Source organism: Pongo abelii, chromosome 14, assembly GCF_028885655.2.
Source record: "Pongo abelii isolate AG06213 chromosome 14, NHGRI_mPonAbe1-v2.0_pri, whole genome shotgun sequence".
Lineage (NCBI taxonomy): Eukaryota > Metazoa > Chordata > Mammalia > Primates > Hominidae > Pongo > Pongo abelii.
The window spans coordinates 85,796,160-85,815,458 of record NC_071999.2 but is presented as its reverse complement, the minus strand read 5'-3'; the positions used below and the strand labels follow the sequence as shown (position 1 = coordinate 85,815,458).

General features: G+C 39.5%; 1 long non-coding RNA gene across 1 annotated transcript; it reads left to right on the top strand.

Moving 5' to 3' along the window:
• Window positions 1–7,117: 7,117 nt before the first annotated feature.
• Window positions 7,118–18,970, top strand: LOC112128585 (uncharacterized). Its single transcript, XR_010136707.1, has 4 exons — window positions 7,118–7,320; window positions 9,593–9,802; window positions 14,809–15,008; window positions 18,923–18,970. It is a non-coding gene; the product is annotated as an uncharacterized LOC112128585 (long non-coding RNA).
• Window positions 18,971–19,299: the final 329 nt, after the last annotated feature.

The window sequence follows — 19,299 nt, the reverse complement described above, 5'->3', positions numbered from 1 at the left end:
CCAAGTTCTTCAGTTTTGGAGCTTGGACTGGCTCTCCTTGCTCCTCAAGCTTACAGACAGCCTATTGTGGGACCTTGTGATTGTGTAAGTTAATGCTTAATAAACTTCCGTGTGTGTGTGTGTGTGTGTGTATGTGTGTATGTGTGTGTGTGTGTGTGTGTGTGTGTATATATTCTATTAGTTCTGTCCCTCTAGAGAACCCTGACTAATACACAAATGCTCATTTAATAATTGTTGCATGTTGTCATAGTCTTCTTCTGTGTAAACTAGCATCAAACAATCTGATGAAATCTTTAGAAGTCATGTTAAACCCACAAGATTTGACAAGATTTGAGAATATTATCTAAAGAAAGAAATTTAATGAAAAACTAAAGAAACCATGAGGGAATAGATTCTTCCTCTACCCAACCCCCATCAAATATTTTGCATTTTTGGAAAACAGTAAAATTTGTTGGATAATGTGTGTGTATTCATATACAGACACATATTTAAATTGGAATAAAATATCTGAAGCAGCACCAATTCATTCCATTTAAAAAAAGTTTACCTATTTATTTATGATTCATTCATTCAAGAAACATTTATTGAAAACCTCCTAAGTAACAATCATTGTACTATGGACTGGAGATACAAAGTTTAAGAGAATGGAGCCCTTGCCCTTGAAACGTACTGTAACTACTTTAATAGAGGTATATGAAGAGAGCATTATGCAGAAAAAGAAGAATAAACCTCCAATTTTCCCTAAAAGTAAGTCAAAGAAGGCTTAATAGAAGAGAAAGGAAATGTTTATCTGAGTCTGGAAGTAAGAGTAAATATTTGTTGAGAAGATCATTTTGAGGAAAGACTGGCATTCCAGACAGATGCTCAGAGAACTTGGCTGACCATTGGGTACTGCGGGAACCTGGGATTTTTGTGGGGAGTAGTGGGAGGTGACATTTGAAAACTGGGCACACACCAGAATATAAGAGCCTTAAATGTTTTGCTGAGATCCTGGATATATTCAATGTCAATGGAGGACTGCTGAATAACTAAGTAGTAAAGGGACATGGTCAGAATTGCCCGTATCAGTTGTAGAGTACAGAGTGTAGGAGGACATTGTGCACTCAATGATTTAAACATGGTGCTAGGTGCTAGAAACACAAAGTCAGGCAAAAATGGGAAAAGACACACCTCACTGGGCTTGCAGTCCAGTCCAGCAGGAGAGGCAGACATTAGACAAATAATTCCATTGGTGAATATATAATTGCAAATTGAAATAAGTGCTCTGAAAGCAAGGAGCAGATTCCGTGAGAGCTTGTGATAAATAAATTTTCCCCTAGCTAGGGGTAGTGTGTATAATACTCTAGGATGAATCAAATTAATATATATCCACAAAAATGTACAAGGAAAAACGATGTTCACATTAAAAATTTACCAAAAAACTTAAGCTAGCCCTTACAGACTTTTTTCTTTTTCTTTGAGATGGAGTCTCACACTGTTGCCTGGGTTGGAGTGCAGTGGTGCGATCTCTGCTCACTGCAGCCTCCACCTCCTGGGTTCATGCAATTCTCCTGCCTCAGCCTCCTGAATAGCTGGGATTACAGGTGCACACCACCACACCCGGTAAATTTTTTGTATTTTTAGTAGAGACAGGGTTTCACTATGTTGGCTAGACTGGTCTTGAACTCCTGACCTTGTGATCCACCCTCCTCGGCCTCCCAAAGTGCTGGGATTACAGGCATGAGCCACTGTGCCCGGCCTAGATTTCTTTAACTTTAGATTGTTCTACTTGCAAAAACATAAGTTGCAATAATATATTTTAAAAGGCTTTTTCAATTCTGGAGTTTAAAAGCATATTTTCTAAATCTTCCATTTCAAGCTGATTAGTTAAATATTTTAGAGTACTTAAGTAGGTAATATTTTATTATTTCAGACAGAACTTTAGAAATAACGATGCAGCTTTTAACAGTTTAATCTACTGAGCATGAGACAGAGATGAGTTAAACATTTACTAAATGCATATGATGTTCCAGTCACTTTTACATCTGCTGTATCATGTAATCTTTACAATACTCTTATAGGTATTTTTACTGGAGAATTTACAAAAGGGAGGGAGGAAAGTTTAAAAGCTTCATGTTCAAAAGCGGAAATCTTCAGGGGATGAGCATTCTTGTTTAGAAAAATATATTTATAATCCCCTTGGTTATGAAAGAGGAGAAGCCTTGAATATAATCAGGATGATTTGGAGCAAAATAAATAGCCAAATTCCTCTGTCAATAAAAACACAAAAAACCCAGAAATATTATATGGGCAAGACAGCTTAAAAGCAGGATATAAAGTTGGCAGAGAGAGAGAGAGAGAGAAGAGAAAAGATATAAACAATGGAACTGAAAACTGGGGCTCTGCAAGAATCAATAACTAGAGACAAGTTTCTGGTAAAGAAAATGTTTGAAGGGCTTCAAGAAAGAGAAATATTGAACATTACATTGAAAGATGTCTTTTTGGTTGGGCTGAAGTATGGAATCTTCAGATGCAGTTCAGGAATTTAGAATTCAGAGGAAAGAGGAAACTAGATCGAGTGTCTAGCAGAAACACAAGGCACCTCAAAATTCATAAATATATATGATAAGTTGGAAAGTAGATTTTCCATCATATATGAGAGGGATATCATCCAGCTTTATTTGAGTATTAAAGAACATGTGTCACAGCAGGCTGAAATTGTTGAGAACACCCAGGGGAGTGACAGTTCGTTCATTTATTAGTATCCCCATTTTATAGTTCAGAAAATTGAACCTAAATAGATTAACAGTATATTCTAGGTTACACAATAAGTAATGGAGATGGAAATAGAACAGCCATTTTGTAACCACACAGCAACAAACTGGAGGACAAATATCACATACTAATTTTGATGGAACAAAAAGCAAGAAGGAACCTGGATCACTGCTGATCTCATGAAGCCACTGGGCTGCTTACCTCCAAATCTTTCTACAAGAAAAATACACAGTAATTTCCTTAATCCACATAGGATCCAGTTAAATGCCACTGGTGACTCTAATTTTTCAGTAAAGAACATTTGCTTAATCTGTCAGCACATTGTGTATTGACCATGTACAAACCAAGGCCGCTGTGTTAGGAAAAATGATAGAAACAATTCAGGATGGTAGAATCTACTCTTTCTTCCTCTTTCTTCTTTCCTTTTTGAGCCAAGCTCTACAAGAGATAAATCAGCTGAGACTACCATTAGACATCTGCAAGCAGAAGATTAGGAGAGTAAATTGGATGAGACGCATATGCATATGACCCAGAAACAAAGTTGCGTGAAACTATCATGGTTTGTGCCTCGATAGGTTGAACAAGCTAAGTTATTCTCTTTCCAAAATAGAGGACAGCTTAGAAGAGATAGTTTTAGAATGATACCCTCTGCCTTTCCCACACCTCTTCTACAAAAAGTCCCTGCTGAAATAGGGAGTGATCGTTGAAAAAAAAAAAAAGAATGTCACATTCAATGTTTGTATCTGCACACAAGGTTGTTTCTAACTACCTCAAGGCACTGACCAGCAGGAGTTTAGGAAAATAGTCAAGTCACAGATGTCAATAGATAAAAGACTTTAATGAATAAAACTATGTCCATATGAGATCCTTGGCTATAGTTACTCGGAGAATTGGCTGCAGCAAATAGCCTTAAAACTTGCTAAGTTTTGAGGGAACTATATTGACTAAATAAACAAAAAATTTCAGAAAAGGACAACATCTGCCTGTGACTTTTCAATCCCCCCAAACAGTTCTTGGACTCTAAACTGTACCAGGAACACATGCAATCTTGAAGGTGTGCTCCTACCCCAGTGCTCAATTAAGATGTAGGGGTGGAGGATTGTTAGACCAGAGGGAATTTCCAAGGTACCCGAACTGGGTCTACCAGGTTGGTCAATGAAGAGTTGTAGCTACTCTTATCAGCAGGGTCTGATATTTGTGGTAACCATTGGCTTCTCTATTTCCCAGAGGGGATTTTTTTATTGCAGCTAATACTATTTTCACTCCACCATTTTACATTGGATATTTTGCATATTGGCAAGGAGATAACTAGATTATTGGATAAGGAGAAATTACATATGGTAAAAGTTACACTGTCCCAGAAACTTATGATTTGACCTAGAAGAGAAATGGTTATGAATTTAGGCTATCACCTCCTTTGGGGACAGAAATAGTATTCCTATGTTTGATAGCGTTTCTCGACAGCAGTCAATATTGGGATTCTAGATGAGATAACTCATTATTCAGAATCATTGACATCACTAGCTCCTATACACTAAATGCTAGTGGAATCATATATCACTAGCCCCTATACACTAAATGCTTCTCAGTCATTATGACAAGTAAGCATGTCTCCATACATTTTATAATATTTACAAAGTGGCAGGATACTAGAATAAACGTGTGTGTGAGTGAATATTGGGTAGCCAAAGGGGTAGGCTATGACAGAGATAACTAATTCCCTACTAAATATAAATGTTTTCATCTTTGTTACTATAAGAACCCCACTTTTATTTCAGTGAACCATTGTGTTAAGATGAACTGCTCACCTTCCCAGATTACCCTGTACTTAGCTGAAGCCCAAAGGAGGTATAAAGAAATTACTAGATGAGGCTTCCTGGAAATCCTTCAAATATAGTACAGACTCTTCTGTCATGAGACCTTTGTCCTTTCTTTTTGTCTTTCCTGTCCTCCTTCTTCCTGCCTGGAACATTGATGGGGTATGTAGAGTTTCTAGAACTGTCCTGTATCCATGAGTTGAGGGCCATCAACTCAGCAGAAAAGTACATGGAGAACCTGAGCCCTCCATGGTGTCCTTGGCTGTGGCATCAGTCCAGTCTGTCCATCTCCCGACTTCTACATGAGCAAATAAGCCACTTAGTTGTTTAAGCCTCTGTTTAGGAGTGTCTGTTGCTGGCAGCCAAACTCAGTTCTAACTGACACAAACAGCATCTCTCCCTACTCTAGTTTCAGTGAAGATTTCATGGACTAGGGAAGAGCAAAGAGGGGTGAAAGACAGCAATGAAGTAAATTACGACTGGGTACTTTTGAGAAAGGACCTTGAACTCTGTCCCTACAGCTGGCTGAATCCCAGGAGGAACCTCTAGAAACCCCAAGGTAAACATGGGGATGCAGCTGACGAGGGAAGCTCTTGCTGAGTTTCTTTGTACCCCAATGAATCAGAGATTATTTTGTCAATACTATATGTTTAACTTACAGGAATGCTCAAAGTTAAACATAACAGGAGATAAAATGAGGATCATTAGTCTTGTAAATTTTTACTCAAGTTCAAAGTAAAAACACATCCTGTGACATTTGTGGAGGACAGTTTTCATTGTAGCTTAAGTACTTTGCATTTCTCCAAGTGAATTGGTTGACACCTGCTAAATATGAAAAGTTTATTGTAAGCACTGGGTCCTATGAAACACTAAATCCCAAGGAAAAAAGTGGGAATGCAATCAATTTTCTCCCTTTACAGATTAAGAAAATATATAATTTCAAGAGGCAGTTTGCTAGGGTACCACATTGAAAATTTAAGGTGAAGTCAATTAGTAGTGTCACATGCTGTATATCTCATTCTGAAAGTGTCCCTGTAAGAGTTAAATCTATCTGGAGCCACATACTGAAAACCCGATCACAACAGCTGCTCTCTGAGCCCCTTCTGCAGAAAAGAAAGAAAATAAGTTTTAATTAAATTGTATTAATTGGTTTAGCTGATCTGGAAATAGAGTAAGGGTTCTACTCTAATTTTGTTTTTTTGGCTGAAGTCCACTTGTCTTTGACATGAGAATAAAGGAATGAAGCAATAAAATGCCTAGAAATGCCCTGGTAGAGACTTTTAAACTGTCCAAGGTTAAAAAGCGGTGCTATCTCTGAGAGGAACTTAAAATTCTGCTGCCAACTCTGAGAAGTCAGAAGTGCAAGCAAGAAAAGAAGAATGTGATTAAAAACCCTGCTTCCTTAAAGCTCTGCAAAGCTGCAAAGAAAAGCCAGGCATTCTTCCCATAATAGTGAGCACTTGTTAGAGAGAAAAGGAGAAGGTTGTGAAAGCATCAGGGTATAATGACCTTATTTCAGGCCACTCAGCGTAAGTTTTCGTATATAAGGTAACTAAAATTTGTAAGTGTAGCTTAACAGTTTGATGTTACGATGTGCAAAATACATTTTGTTTTACTTAAAAACGTATTTGATTCCACCTTCCATGCCTGTATTGCAGCATTTTTAACCAGTTGTTAAAAATAGAAATTATTTTAAAAGACATAATGCTAATACAACATACTTTTATTTTTTTGCTTCCATGTATAAGGTAAAGTTTAAATATAGTAATGATCACCTGAAACCATTCATTAAATGGCAAAATTCTGTGACACAGAGAGGATATTCTATAAAGAATGGCTTAAATTTTGTTCTCTAGAAAACATGCAGTTAAAATTTGTTGTGAAAAGAAATGCATATGGGATAACAAGCTTACTATAGGCTGAATGTATATGTCTCCCCAAAATACACGTGTTAAAGTCCTGAAATCCCCAATGTGATGTTATTTGGAGACGGGGCCTTCGGGAGGTAATTAGGGTTCTATTAAGCATGAGGTCAGGACCGCCACAATGGGTTTAGTGCTTCATAAAAAGAGACACTAGAAATCTTGCTCTCTCTTTCTCTCCATCATGTGAGGACATGGTGAGAAGACAGCCATCTGCCAGCCAGAAAGAGCCCTCACCAGAACACAACCATGTGGATACCCTGATCTCATAGTCCCAGCCTCCAAAACTGTGAGAAAATAAATTTCTGTTGTTTAAACTATGACATTTCATTATGGTAGCCCAAGGTGACTAATATAGAACTAATAGGGAAAAAATTAACAGATGTCATTTATAAGCAAAATTTGTAGTGACGATATTGTATCTGTGAGTTTCAGTTTTAATCCATGACTGGGCTCTGAGAGGGTCTGACTATTACTCTGTGACTGCTTGTCCTTCACACACTCCTGAATGGTGATGCATTTTCCCCACAGCAATTTTCACAATTGCTGAAAGGAAACATTCTAAATGTCGGTGACTCAGGCAATCACTAAGAATGTGTATTTCCCATCTGTCTTGTATATTAGAACAAATTGTGTCTCCAAAACTCAAGTCGTGTCTTTAGAAAGAGCTATATTATCTGTTTCCCTTTTACTGGAAGGTACGTGCAGCAATGCTTCAGGAATTGTGGCCAAATGATGATATGAATGAGACTGGATTCTCCAGTAGGAAATGGACTTGGCCTCAAGATGAAAGCCAGAAGTTGAAGTGGACACAGTGCTAAAAAGAGGTAATGCTCAGCTGTATGGAGGTACTTATGTGGGGTAGAGCCAAGAGTGGGAGGAAAAGTGGGCAGAATTAATTTATAAAGAACAAGAACGCACTCTTACATCCTTGCCTGGGTCTACTCAGCCACTTATCTGAGTCCTTCTCCCTCTTCCTTGAGCTCCTGCCTGATTCAGATGAATACCTATATACATATACAGTTTTAAAAGTTCAAAATGCCTGGTTGTAGAAAGTTCTGACATACAAAATCATACAGACATGCTCTCTTGAATGCCATTTCTCACCCCTTTCCCAAACTCTAATTACATCTTTCCTTCTGATAAGACTGGTTAAAGAAGGATTCAGTGGTCAAGGATGAAGAATTTCATGCCCTATCCAGTACAATCTATAGATCCAGGAGCTCACCCTCAGGGGAACCCTCCTGGGTCAGCCCTCAGAGGTGGAGGTTGGAAAGGTCCTCTGCAGCTCCTCTCTGAAGGCTCCTCTGTATGACCTCCTCAGATAACATCATGGTCAACACTAGAGTCCTTTTGTTCCATCACTACCGTCTCACTTTGCAGTCTCATTGGTATTGCAGTCTCATTGGTATTACAGTCTCATGTTCCTTCTTTCCTGGGAGGCAAACCCTTACAGGAGAGTGAAGTTTTCTCCCAAATACATTTGTGACAGGTTTTAAATTCCAGGATGCGTGTTCTACTTTCCAGATCAGCAAGTCTTCTGGGAGAGCAGCAGAAGGATAAAAACGCTAATATTGAAGCACCCACGATGACCCCATACCCCTGTGGGCTTGTGTGAATATTCTGTGCTGTGCAGTGATGACAGCCACTCTCTCCCTTTCCCTCTCTTCCAGTCAGGGAGTCGGCTTCTAAGGGTCACCTTGTAGGAGATGTTTGATATGGTCTGGCCCTGTGTCCTCACCCGAATCTCATCTTGAATTGTAATCTGAATTGTAATCCCCGTGTATTGGGGGAGGGACCGCATGATTAGATCATGGAGGAGTTTCCCTCATGCTGTTCTCATGACAGTGAGCGAATTATCATGAGATCTGATGGTTTTCTTTTCTCTCTCTCTTTTTTTTTGGACAGTCTTGCTCTGTTGCCCAGGCTGGAGTGCAGTGGCATGATCTTGGCCCACTGCAACCTCTGCTTCCCAGGTTCAAGCGATTCTCCTGTCTCAGCCTCTGGAGTAGCTGGGATTGCAGGTGCATGCCACCATGCCTGGCTAATTTTTGTATTTTTAGTAGAGATGGGGTTTCACCATGTTGGCCAGGCGGGTCTCAAACTCCTACCTCAGGTGATCTGCCTGCTTTGGCCTCCCGAAGTGCTGGGATTACAGGCGTGAACCATCATGCCTGGCCAAGACCTGATGGTTTTCTAAGGGGCTTTTTCACCATTTGCTCTGCATTTCTCCTTCCTGCTGCTTTGTGAAGAAGGTGCCTTGTTTGTTTGTTTGTTTGTTTTTTGAGATGGAGTCTCGCACTGTTGCCCAGGCTGGAGTGCAGTGGCACAATCTCAGCTCTTTGCAACCTCTACCTCCCAGATTCAAGTGATTCTCCTTGCCTCAGCCTCCCAAGTAGCTGGGATTGCAGGCGCCTGCACCACTGGGCTACTTTTTTTGTATTTTTAGTAGAGACGGGGTTTCACTATGTTGGCCAGGCTGGTCTTGAACTCCTGACATCATGATCCACCTACCTCGGCCTCCCAAAGAAAGTGCCTTGCTTTCCCTTTGTCTTCTGCTATGATTGTAAGTTTCCTGAAGCCTCCCCAGCCATGTGGAACCGTGGGTCAATTAAACCTTTTTCCTTTATAAATTGCCCAGTCATGGGTATTTCTTCATAGCAGTGTGAAAATGCACTGATACAATGTTCACAAAGTCCTTTACCATTTCAAATTTATTGTATTTGAATATCCTTTTTAAAAGAAGTTTACTACTGTGTTATAAAAATAATACTTTCATATGCTAGTTGGTTATTGCTCTGTAACAAATAACTCCAATATTTAGCAGTTGAAAACAGCACACTTTTATTGTCTCACAGTTTCCAAGGGTCAGGAATCTGAGTACAGCTTAACTGGCTCTTCTGCTTTATGTTCTCTAACAAGTCTTCAATCAAAGTCTGCAGTCTCATCAGAAGGCTTGGCTGAGGAAGGCTTGATTGATGCCATTTCCAAGCTCAATAGGTGGTTTTGGCAGCATTCATTTTCTTTGCAGGTTGTTGGGCTGAGGCCCTCTGTTCCTTGTTGGCTGTTGACCAGAGGCTGTCCTCAATTCCTTGCCAGGTGGGCCTCTCCCAGATGGCAGCTTGTTTATCAAAGCATGAAAGCCAAGAAGGTGATAAAGAAAGTCTGCTAGCAAGATATAAGTCACAATCCTTTGTAATCTATTTATGAAAGTGACATCCCATCATCTTGACCACAATCTATTGATTAGAAACAAGTACAGCTCACCCTCAACAAGAGGAGATAATATCCAGGTGTGAATTGCACGAGGTGAGTACAACAAGGGACCATGTTAGAGGTTGTCTACCACAGTAATCATTAGAGAAATTTAGAAAATGAAGAAAAATTGAAAGTAGGCTTTCAATGTGATAGTCAGTTACTCACATTTATCTTGCTTCTATTCTTTCCAGTCTTGGCTTCTATGACTAAGTTAAACAGGCAAGCAAACAAGACTTAGTTATGCTCTATAAAGTAAATCTTATATTTTTTAAAAAATTACCATAATGCTGTAGTGATATTTCCATATAATTACAGTGCTTTCTCTTTAGAAACATAATTTTAATAGTTGCATTAAGGTATATTGGGTGGTTTATTATTCTTTATTAAATACTCTTTTGTGGCTAGCATATTCTAATTATTTTTCTGTTATAAATGAAGACACTGAGCACCTTTGTAGACTTACCCTTTGTTCCGCAGTTTGGAATTCTCTTATAATGTATCTTCAGAAGTAGTACATGAAAATTAAGATCCTGTTAAAGACACATGATAAATATTCTGAGCAGTTTCCACCTTTCCTAGTGCTAAAAATAGCATGATGTGGGTGATAGGTGGCCCCTTAAATAGGTCATAAACATAAGGAAAGTCCTTAAAGAAGTTACAGATGATGTCTCAGGAGAAAGCCAGTATGAACATGACGATGGAGGAAAGGGAAGCAGGAGGTGAGAGGCAAAAATTTGGTCAGGACATGAATTGGCACCAGGAAGTCTGGCTAGATAGAAAGAAACAACCACTTAACTAATGAAGAGGTAGTGGGTAGAATGCCAAAGCATAAGAGAATGGATGAGAGAATGAAGATAAAGGAATAGAATGAAAAGGATGAGTAGGTTTTCCAGGTAAATACTCAAAGATGGCTATGTCAGATATTTAGCTATTGGTGACAAATGTGGGCCTTTGGTCATGGGACTGGTCAGAAGACTAGCTGCTAGTTGAGAACAGGACTAAGCAAGGTTAATTTGATGCTGATTACTTTAAACTGTTAAAATAGTGTTCTTTCAATTTCTCCCAATAAAAGAATTGTTCACAACATCTATAATTTGCATGAGCCTATTGATGGAATTTAAATGGACAGTTGAAGAATGAGAGGTTAGGGTTTGATCCTGATACCTTTAGCAAGGATCATTTTGTGTGATGGGAACCAAGAAACTGTGAGGAGAAAAAGAGAATGCCCAAAGGAGCATGCAAAATCTGGTGAATTAGAAGCAGAGAATTGAGAATTATCTAATTTTTTAAAAATCTAATTTCAATTAAGTTCTTGTACAAATTTCTAAGGTTTTTTCATTATCTTACTTTGAGAGGTGAGAATGGAAGGAAAATGCTCACCTGTGTATGTTCACTTTGCGCAAAATATTATCGTGAAATTTGTCCCTTAGCAAAAGAAAGGGAAACATCCTACTTATGTGTTTAGGGTTCAGATGGCAAGTGTGTTTTGGCTCAAAATATATCATGAACCAAAAAATACCTTACATATTGGTCAGCATGAGCTAGCTAAAAGAATAAATTTATTTATTTATAAATATTTTATAAATTTTATTTCTACTAAATGAGCTAAAACCATTGTGACAATAATAATTAGAATCCTACTGCTCTCTGAATGGATGTTTGGTAGAGGAAATAAAGGACTAAGAAAGGAACCACATATGTCATGTGACAAGATTGGGAGAGAGGAACCACTGAGGAGGCAGCCCTGTTTGGGAGGGAAGGGCAACATAATCAAAGATCTAAGCCCAGCTCATAGACTGGGCTAGAATTTGGAATTCTAGCCACAGTGTCTGGATGCTGCTGCACAGAGGCTCAGGGCTACTCTTTCATCTCTTCCCAGGACAGGAAATAGAGGAAACCACATAACTGAGCTCAAGTCCAAGACAGGTCAATAATATCACACACAGAGTTCTCCCATCTATCCCAAGGAGAGAATGCCAATTTGTGAGGGTATCTTCTCTTGGACCTAGAATGAGAGAATAAAGAAGAGGTAGTTGGTTCCATTTCTATTTTTGTCCTCCAAACCCAAATAAATAAACTTGCTTTTATTGTTTGTAGGGGCCTGCTATAAAGACTGCCCAGTTTGGCAGAAGTCTGGTTACAGGAGTGTGTAGTAAAGATGCTTAATGTGGTAGAAGCCTGTGCATGGATGGACCAGGAAGAATTAAATGGGGCTGCTGTAAAACACTCTTCCTAGCCAGAGATCAAGTACATAACAATTCACATGAGGAACTTGCACTTTACGACAAAGACAAAAGAAACTGCTATTGCAAACAAATCTGCTTATGTAAGCTTGCTGGATGCTGACAGCAAAAACGAAACCACAGGCATGTTATCATTTAGAAATGTTAATAGGATCACCTAATAAAAGTTTCAATTATAGAGCATTTATTACATAATACCGACAGCACTAAATAGGAAAAGCAATATATAGAATATGGACAAAATGGTATCCAGAGACAAACTTAACGTCTTTTAATGTTTTTATTTCTAAATATAAATGAGTAAAATATAAACATTAAACTTACAAGCTTAGAAAAAGAACAACTAAGTAACATAAAATAAGCTGTAGAAAAACATATTCACAATAAATGTAGATTTTTTTTCTTCCCATGAAGCTGAATTCTTTCTCTCCGAAGTTCCTAATCTCTGTTTTAAGAATCACTGGTATAGATGATATTAAAATGCACATCTCGCAAATATCACCAGATTTGCATATGCAGTCACCTAGAATCATGTAGTCTTGTTTCTAGTGGTCTCCTTTAGGAGAGGTTCTGTGTCATAGTGGTAATTCTAGTGTCTAAGTCAATGCCAGGATGCTCAATAAAATGTTATTAAGTGAACATTTGAATAAATACATTCTTATGCCATATATTTAAAAAAACTGTATGTATCTTAATCCAGTTCATCAAATAAGTGTTTTGTCAAATTTAACCCTTATGAGGATCTCTTCTCATTCTTCATTTTTCAGTACAGAGAATTCTCAAAATCTAAATGATAAAAGCATAGCTATCATGGATTAAAAACAATTCCATTGTACTTTTTCTTACAGCTAACCTTGACTAATTCTCACATGTATTTCAGAAATATGAATAATGTCTTCACGCAATTCATGTAAGGCACAGAAAATAGGTATCATTATTTCTGTTTTAATGACAGATTTTGAGGTTAGGATGACTCATGAACAGCTGAGCAGCCAGTCAGTAGGAGAAACCAAAATAGAACGGAAACGCCTCCATTTCCACCCCCACGCTCAAACCTCGAGTGCACCCTCCCTAGGGAGACTGAAGCGTGATGTGCCTGTGAGTGAACAGGGAAGCGCTTCCTGCAAGTTACTAAGCTGCAAAGGCTCAGCGCTCTGAGCTATCCCTGGTGGTGATCAGTGAGAACCACCCACTCTCAATCCAGCTGATAAAAATGGAAGGGAAGGAGAACTTAGAAAAGCAGGTCCCTTAAATGCTGAGCTCCTCTTATTCTGAGGAAGATATTTCCTTTACCTTTAACTGAGTAATCTTCAGAAATTACCTGAACTAAAATATTTTTTCATCCCAGTGAATGTAACCTTAAAATGCAAGCTACCTTGCTAGATGGGCACAGCCCAGCCTGTTTTACTCCCTGGGGAGGGAAAATATTTTCTTAAGCATGTTTCTCTGATTCTTTTAGGCACACAAAATTAGTGAGGCATGCTTTTATAGCAGCCTCTATAACTAAATTACTTTTGTAAAATAATCAGCAATAGGATATAACAGGTGTCAGTCTTTGACCTGCAAACAAATTATTGTTGGAATTCTTAAGGAGATTAAGAATATCCTTAGAATACTTGAGGAGCTTAAAGGTAATTTTTTAAAATGTGTTTTAAAAGTATTAACTATCATCCTGTATCCACAAGCATAATGGCCTTAAGGGGAGGAATTAAGAATTGCATCTGAAACATGTTTGATAAAGTTAAGATGTACCTTTGCCTCCACCATCCAATTCAAATAATAATGTTGTCCAATGCAAATACTAGTTTCCAGTAACTAGAGTCATTCCTTTTCCTACACCTCTGTAACTGGACGCATGCAAGTCTATCTTACTTACTGAGGCTGCTTTCATAATTCCAGTGGGCTGGGTTCTAAGAGAAATTTTAAAACTGTTTTCCTCCCCACTAAGCCCTTTGCCACGGTACTATAGCTTATAGCAGCCCACGCCTCACAAATATGAGAAAGGGACAGTCATTAAAACTTCTGCTTAATTCACCAAAAAAAATTAAAAGTAAAATGGTTAGTTACTGCCCACTCCACACTCACATAATTATTTAATCACCTACCACATCCTTACACCTCTGATCCTACTTGTTGGATTTTCTCTGCTGCACTATCAGTGCCTGTCTTTCTCCTTATTAGTATTAATTTCACTACTTTGTGAATGTCAACTTCTAGAGTTGTTTTACGGTCCCTAATGTCCACCCATCCTTCCTCCTCTTAAAAAACAAACATGAATACAAAGCAGTCAAGCCATCGGATGGAAGGAAAGGAGCTTGGAACTGAGAGAAACATTTTGCCAACAGAATGTAAACCAGACACGTTAAACTCACAGTTGGCCATAAAGAACAGCCTGAGTCTGATAGAGGGACGACAGCCAAAACAGAAGGTTCTTGTGGTGAGACGGCTGATATGGTCAGGCTGGAAAAACCTCTCCATTCCTTCCTGTGGGCACCTGAATTCCATAGCCTTGCAGATGGCAAGAATCACTGAATTACAATTCCTTAGAGTTTTCTGTGTGCTAGTCAGAGACCTTGCACATGGCATTGAGCTCAGCACACGACGATTTCAGTTCCTTGAGCAAACTCAGATAAAATGAGGCGGAAAATGTTTCTAAAATAAGGTTTTCTAGGGAGTGTTAGTAAAATGTGACACTATCCTAGTGTAATCCAACAGGTAGGAGGTTGGATGGCCTCCCAGGCCTTCAACACACTGTATATTTGATGAGCACAAGAGGAAATGCTCTAAAGACATGCATTTTCTTTTACCTTTTAGACTAATCCAGTGGAAAAACTATACTCGACCCAAGGATCTATATCCACAAAGTTTGACAATAATTTACTTCTTTCTGGAAGCTATGAGCACAGTGTAATTCCTGAGAAATTTTAATAATGATATTTTAATTATAATTAAGTGAAACCTAGCAAAGTTGGCTGTATCTGGAGGAACTCCACTGTGGGAAACACATTCTTAAGGTAATTTTTTTGTTTCATATTTTATCCTACACAACCTTACCTAACCTAAAATTTCTCAAGGTTAATACAGCACCAGCTGGGTACTCTCATTTTTGTCTATCTAAAGGGGGAATTTGAGATAATGGTTGACACGTCAAAAAAGTGGCAATGTAAAATGGAGGCTAATCTTCAGAAACTAAGTGTTCCCCCAGAGGGTAAAGCTGTCACTGATCACCTTCTAGAAATTATTATTCTGGCATCCATGACCCTTGCCGAGAGGATCTTGATTGAGATTCAGAGTATCCAAGGAGCACCCTGAAAATATGGGTCATACAATGTCATAACATTTGTAAAGGGGTGCATGATCCAAACTTATTAAAACCTAACATCCAGAATCTCTTAAAGTTTTACCTTTTGTTGTGTGATTTCTTTCCTCACCAATTTCTTTTCCAAGGGTGTGCTATTATTTCTCCTTCTGTCATTACTTCTCTCATTCAATTCAGCCTACTTCTACAAGCACTCATTTTCTAGTAATTAATTCATTCAACAAATATCTGCTAAGGGCCTGTTACAGTGCAGGTCCTGCTCTAAGTGCTGGAGAAAGGATAGTGAAAAGAAAAACAGATCCATTGCCTCAAGAAGCTAATGGTCTAGTGAGGGGGTGTAGTAAAAACTAGAGGGGGTGTAGTAAAAAACTACGGTGGCTCACACTTGTAATCCCAGCACTTTGGGAGGCCAAGGTGGGCGGATCATGAGGTCAGGAGTTTGAGACCAGCCTAGGCAATATGGTAAAACCCCGTCTCCACTAAAAATACAAAAATTAGCTGGGCATGGTGGCGTGTGCCTGTAATCCCAGCTACTCAAGAGGCCGAGGCAGAAGAATCGCCTGAACTCAGCAGGTAGAGGTTGCAGTGAGCCGAGATCATACCACTGCACTCCAGCCTGGATGACAGAGTGAGAGTCCATCTCAAAAAACAAACAAACAAACAAACGAAAACTAGAAAACACCAGCCTGGGCTATGTAGCAAGACCTCGTCTATACTCAAACTAAAAAAGATAAACCAGGCATAGCGGAGTATGCCGGTAGCCCCAGCTACTCAGGAGGCTGAGGTGGGAGGATTGCTTGAGCTCAAAGTTCAAGTTCAAGCAGTGAGCTACGATTGCACCACTGCACTCCAGCCTGGGTGACAGAGCAAGATCCTGTTTCAGAAAAAGAAAAAAAGCAACAACAACAAAACTAGAAAATAAGTAAATAAGATAATAGTGTATTTGAAGGAAAGAACAATGACCAATGTGGCTGGAACAAAACAGGTGATGGGAAAGCATCCCAGATGAGACTAGAGACTAGTGAGGAGGTCAGATCTTCTAGAATGTCATAGGCCATGTCATACACTCTGAAAAAGAGTTCCAATGTTTGGGTGTTTTTTTGTTTGTTTGTTTGTTTTCCCCAAAGTCCATTGAGAACAATTAAAGTGTTCTAACCTATGATATGATCTAATTTGCAATTTTAGAAGATTGTCCTGTTTTCTGTGTGGAAATAGGTAGAAGGATCACTAGAGAGGGCAAAGAAACCAGTGTGGCTGCCCCTGGAGGAATGGAGGATGATGGGTCTGTGATGAGGACAATGACAGTAAAGATAAAATGAGTTCAATGCATTCTGGGTATGCTCCTTAAGTAGGACTGAAGAGCCTGCTTATGGTTTAGACATGAGGCATAATAGCAAGGTAAGTAACCAGGATTTTATCTTGAGCATTAGCTTCATCAGCTGCCATAACAAGTAAAATAGACTGCAGGGCTTAAACAACAGAAATGATTCCTCACAGTCTGCAGGCTGAGAAGTCCACGATCAAGGTGCGTGCCAACCAATGCATTTCCTGGAGAGGACCCCCTTTCTGGTTTACACATGACTACCTTCTTGCTGTGTCCTCACATGGTGGATAGAGAAATCATCTCTTGTGTCCCTTCTTATAAGGACACTAATCTCATTCATGACCTAATTACCTCCATGACCTAATTACCTCCAGCATCTACTGGGAATAAGGGCTTCAATATATAAATTTGAGGGGAGGCACAAATATTCAGGCCATAGCAAGAACTTAGAGGATGGTGATGCCATTTTCTGAAATGAAGGATACATGGAACAAACAGCTTTTAAGGGATAGAGGAAAAGACAGAACTACTAATTCTCTTACATTTGAGATGCTACCACAGATGCTAAGCATTGAAACCAGAGTTCCAGTCTGGTAAATCATCAGCTTTTAGGTGGTCTTCAAGTCTGTGGGCCTTAGTACTGTCACTGGTGGAGAGGACCAGGGGCAGAATGCTGAGAGGTCAAATAGATGAGGATAAAGGGCCAACATACTTTCTAGAGACGTAAGTTGCTTTGTATATTGCGGTAAATGATGACTATGTACCAGACAGTTAAATACACATGTTCTTGCCATTGAGAAACTTGCTATCCCATGATGGAAATAGAAGCATAAATATACAGTCTCAGATAATTTTAGTGTAGCTTATTTAGGTACTTCTTTTTTAATTTACGGAATTAGCTGTCTCTAGTCCCCATGTGAATTAGTCTGTTTTTACACTGCTATAAAAAACTACCTGAGACTAGGTAATTTTTGAAGAAGAGGTTTAATTGACTCACAGTTCTGTAGGCTTAATGAGAGGCATGATTGGGAGGCCTCAGGAAACTTACAATCATGGCAGAAGGCAAAGGGGAAGTAGGCATGTCTTACCATGGTGAACCAGGAGAGAGAGAGTGAAGGGGGAAGTGCCACATACTTTCAAACACCTAGATCTTGTGAGAACTCACTTGCTATCATGATCAAGAAGCAAATCTGCCCCCATGATTCAATCACCTCCCATCAGGTCCCTACCCTGACACATGGGGATTACAATTCAAGATGAGATTTGGGTGGGGAAACAGAGCCAAACCATATCACCAAGGATTATGGCAGGATAGATAGATAGATCTAGAGAGAGAACAGTTCTGATCATATTTCTGCCCTTCATTTATTCACAAATATTTATCAGAATTTAATCTGGTCCAGGAACTATTTTAGGTTCTAGAAATACAATCAAGAGAAAGACAGACATAATTACTGGTGTCATGCCTCAGTAGGGAAAATAGACATTTAAGAAATAGTTACAAAAATAACTTACGATTGTGATACAAGAGATAACGGATAAGTATAAGGTTTTTCTGAGAGCATATACCGGGCTGAACCTGGCCCCATCTGGTCTAGTAGGACTAGGAAGTCATGTTTTAAGCCTAGACTTGGATGATGGTTGATTGAAACACAGGAAATTATAACAGTGAGAGAAGAGTAAGTAAGAGGAACGGCATAAGGAAAGACACCCAGCTGAGAAGAAATTTGACATGATGAAGGAACAAAAAGAAAATGACATGGCCAAGAGGTGGTGAGGGGGAGCTCAGCTGAAATGTGGGCAGAGGCCAGGTGCTGCAGACCTTGGAGGCCATGTTGATAATTGTGACTTTACCTGAAGAACAAGGGGAAGTCACTGAGGGAGGTTCAGTAGGGGGGGACATGGTCAGAATGGCATTTTAGGAAGGTCATATTTGCTATTTGGAGGAGAAGATTGAGATGACTGGAAAGTCTTCAAGTAGTTTGATAATAGCCCAGGCAGAGAGGTACAAGCCTCATAAAGTCTCTCAAGAATAGGGGCTCAATCAATGTTTCCAGCCAAATTTCTATTTACCGAAGAGGGAAATTACATAGAGAAATTAGATGATTGTTTTTTCCCAAACACATTTGAGGGCTTGTAGTCTCCAAGCACTTTGCTCCCTATGTTTGGAAAGATCTCTGCCTCCAGCTTTATTATTTAGTTTTCATCCATTATCTTGAAAGTATTTTTTTTTTTCATGAAGACTTTATTAGCTCTCATTAGTGAATCTAATTTTCCTTTCTTAGTGTCCAAGGATTTCTTTTTTAAGAATATGAGAGGGGGGAGGAGCCAAGATGGCTGAATAGGAACAGCTCCGGTCTACAGCTCCCAGCGCGAGCGACGCAGAAGACGGGTGATTTCTGCATTTCCATCTGAGGTACCGTGTTCATCTCACTAGGGAGTGCCAGACAGTAGGCGCAGGTCAGTGGGTGAGTGCACCGTGCGCCAGCCGAAGCAGGGGCGAGGCATTGCCTCACTCGGGAAGCACAAGGGGTCAGGGAGTTCCCTTTCCAGGGGTGACAGAGGGCCCCTGAAAATCGGGCCACTCCCACCCGAATACCTTTCCCGACGGGCTTAGGAAACGGTGCCCCAGGAGAGTATAGCCCGCACCTGGCTCAGAGGG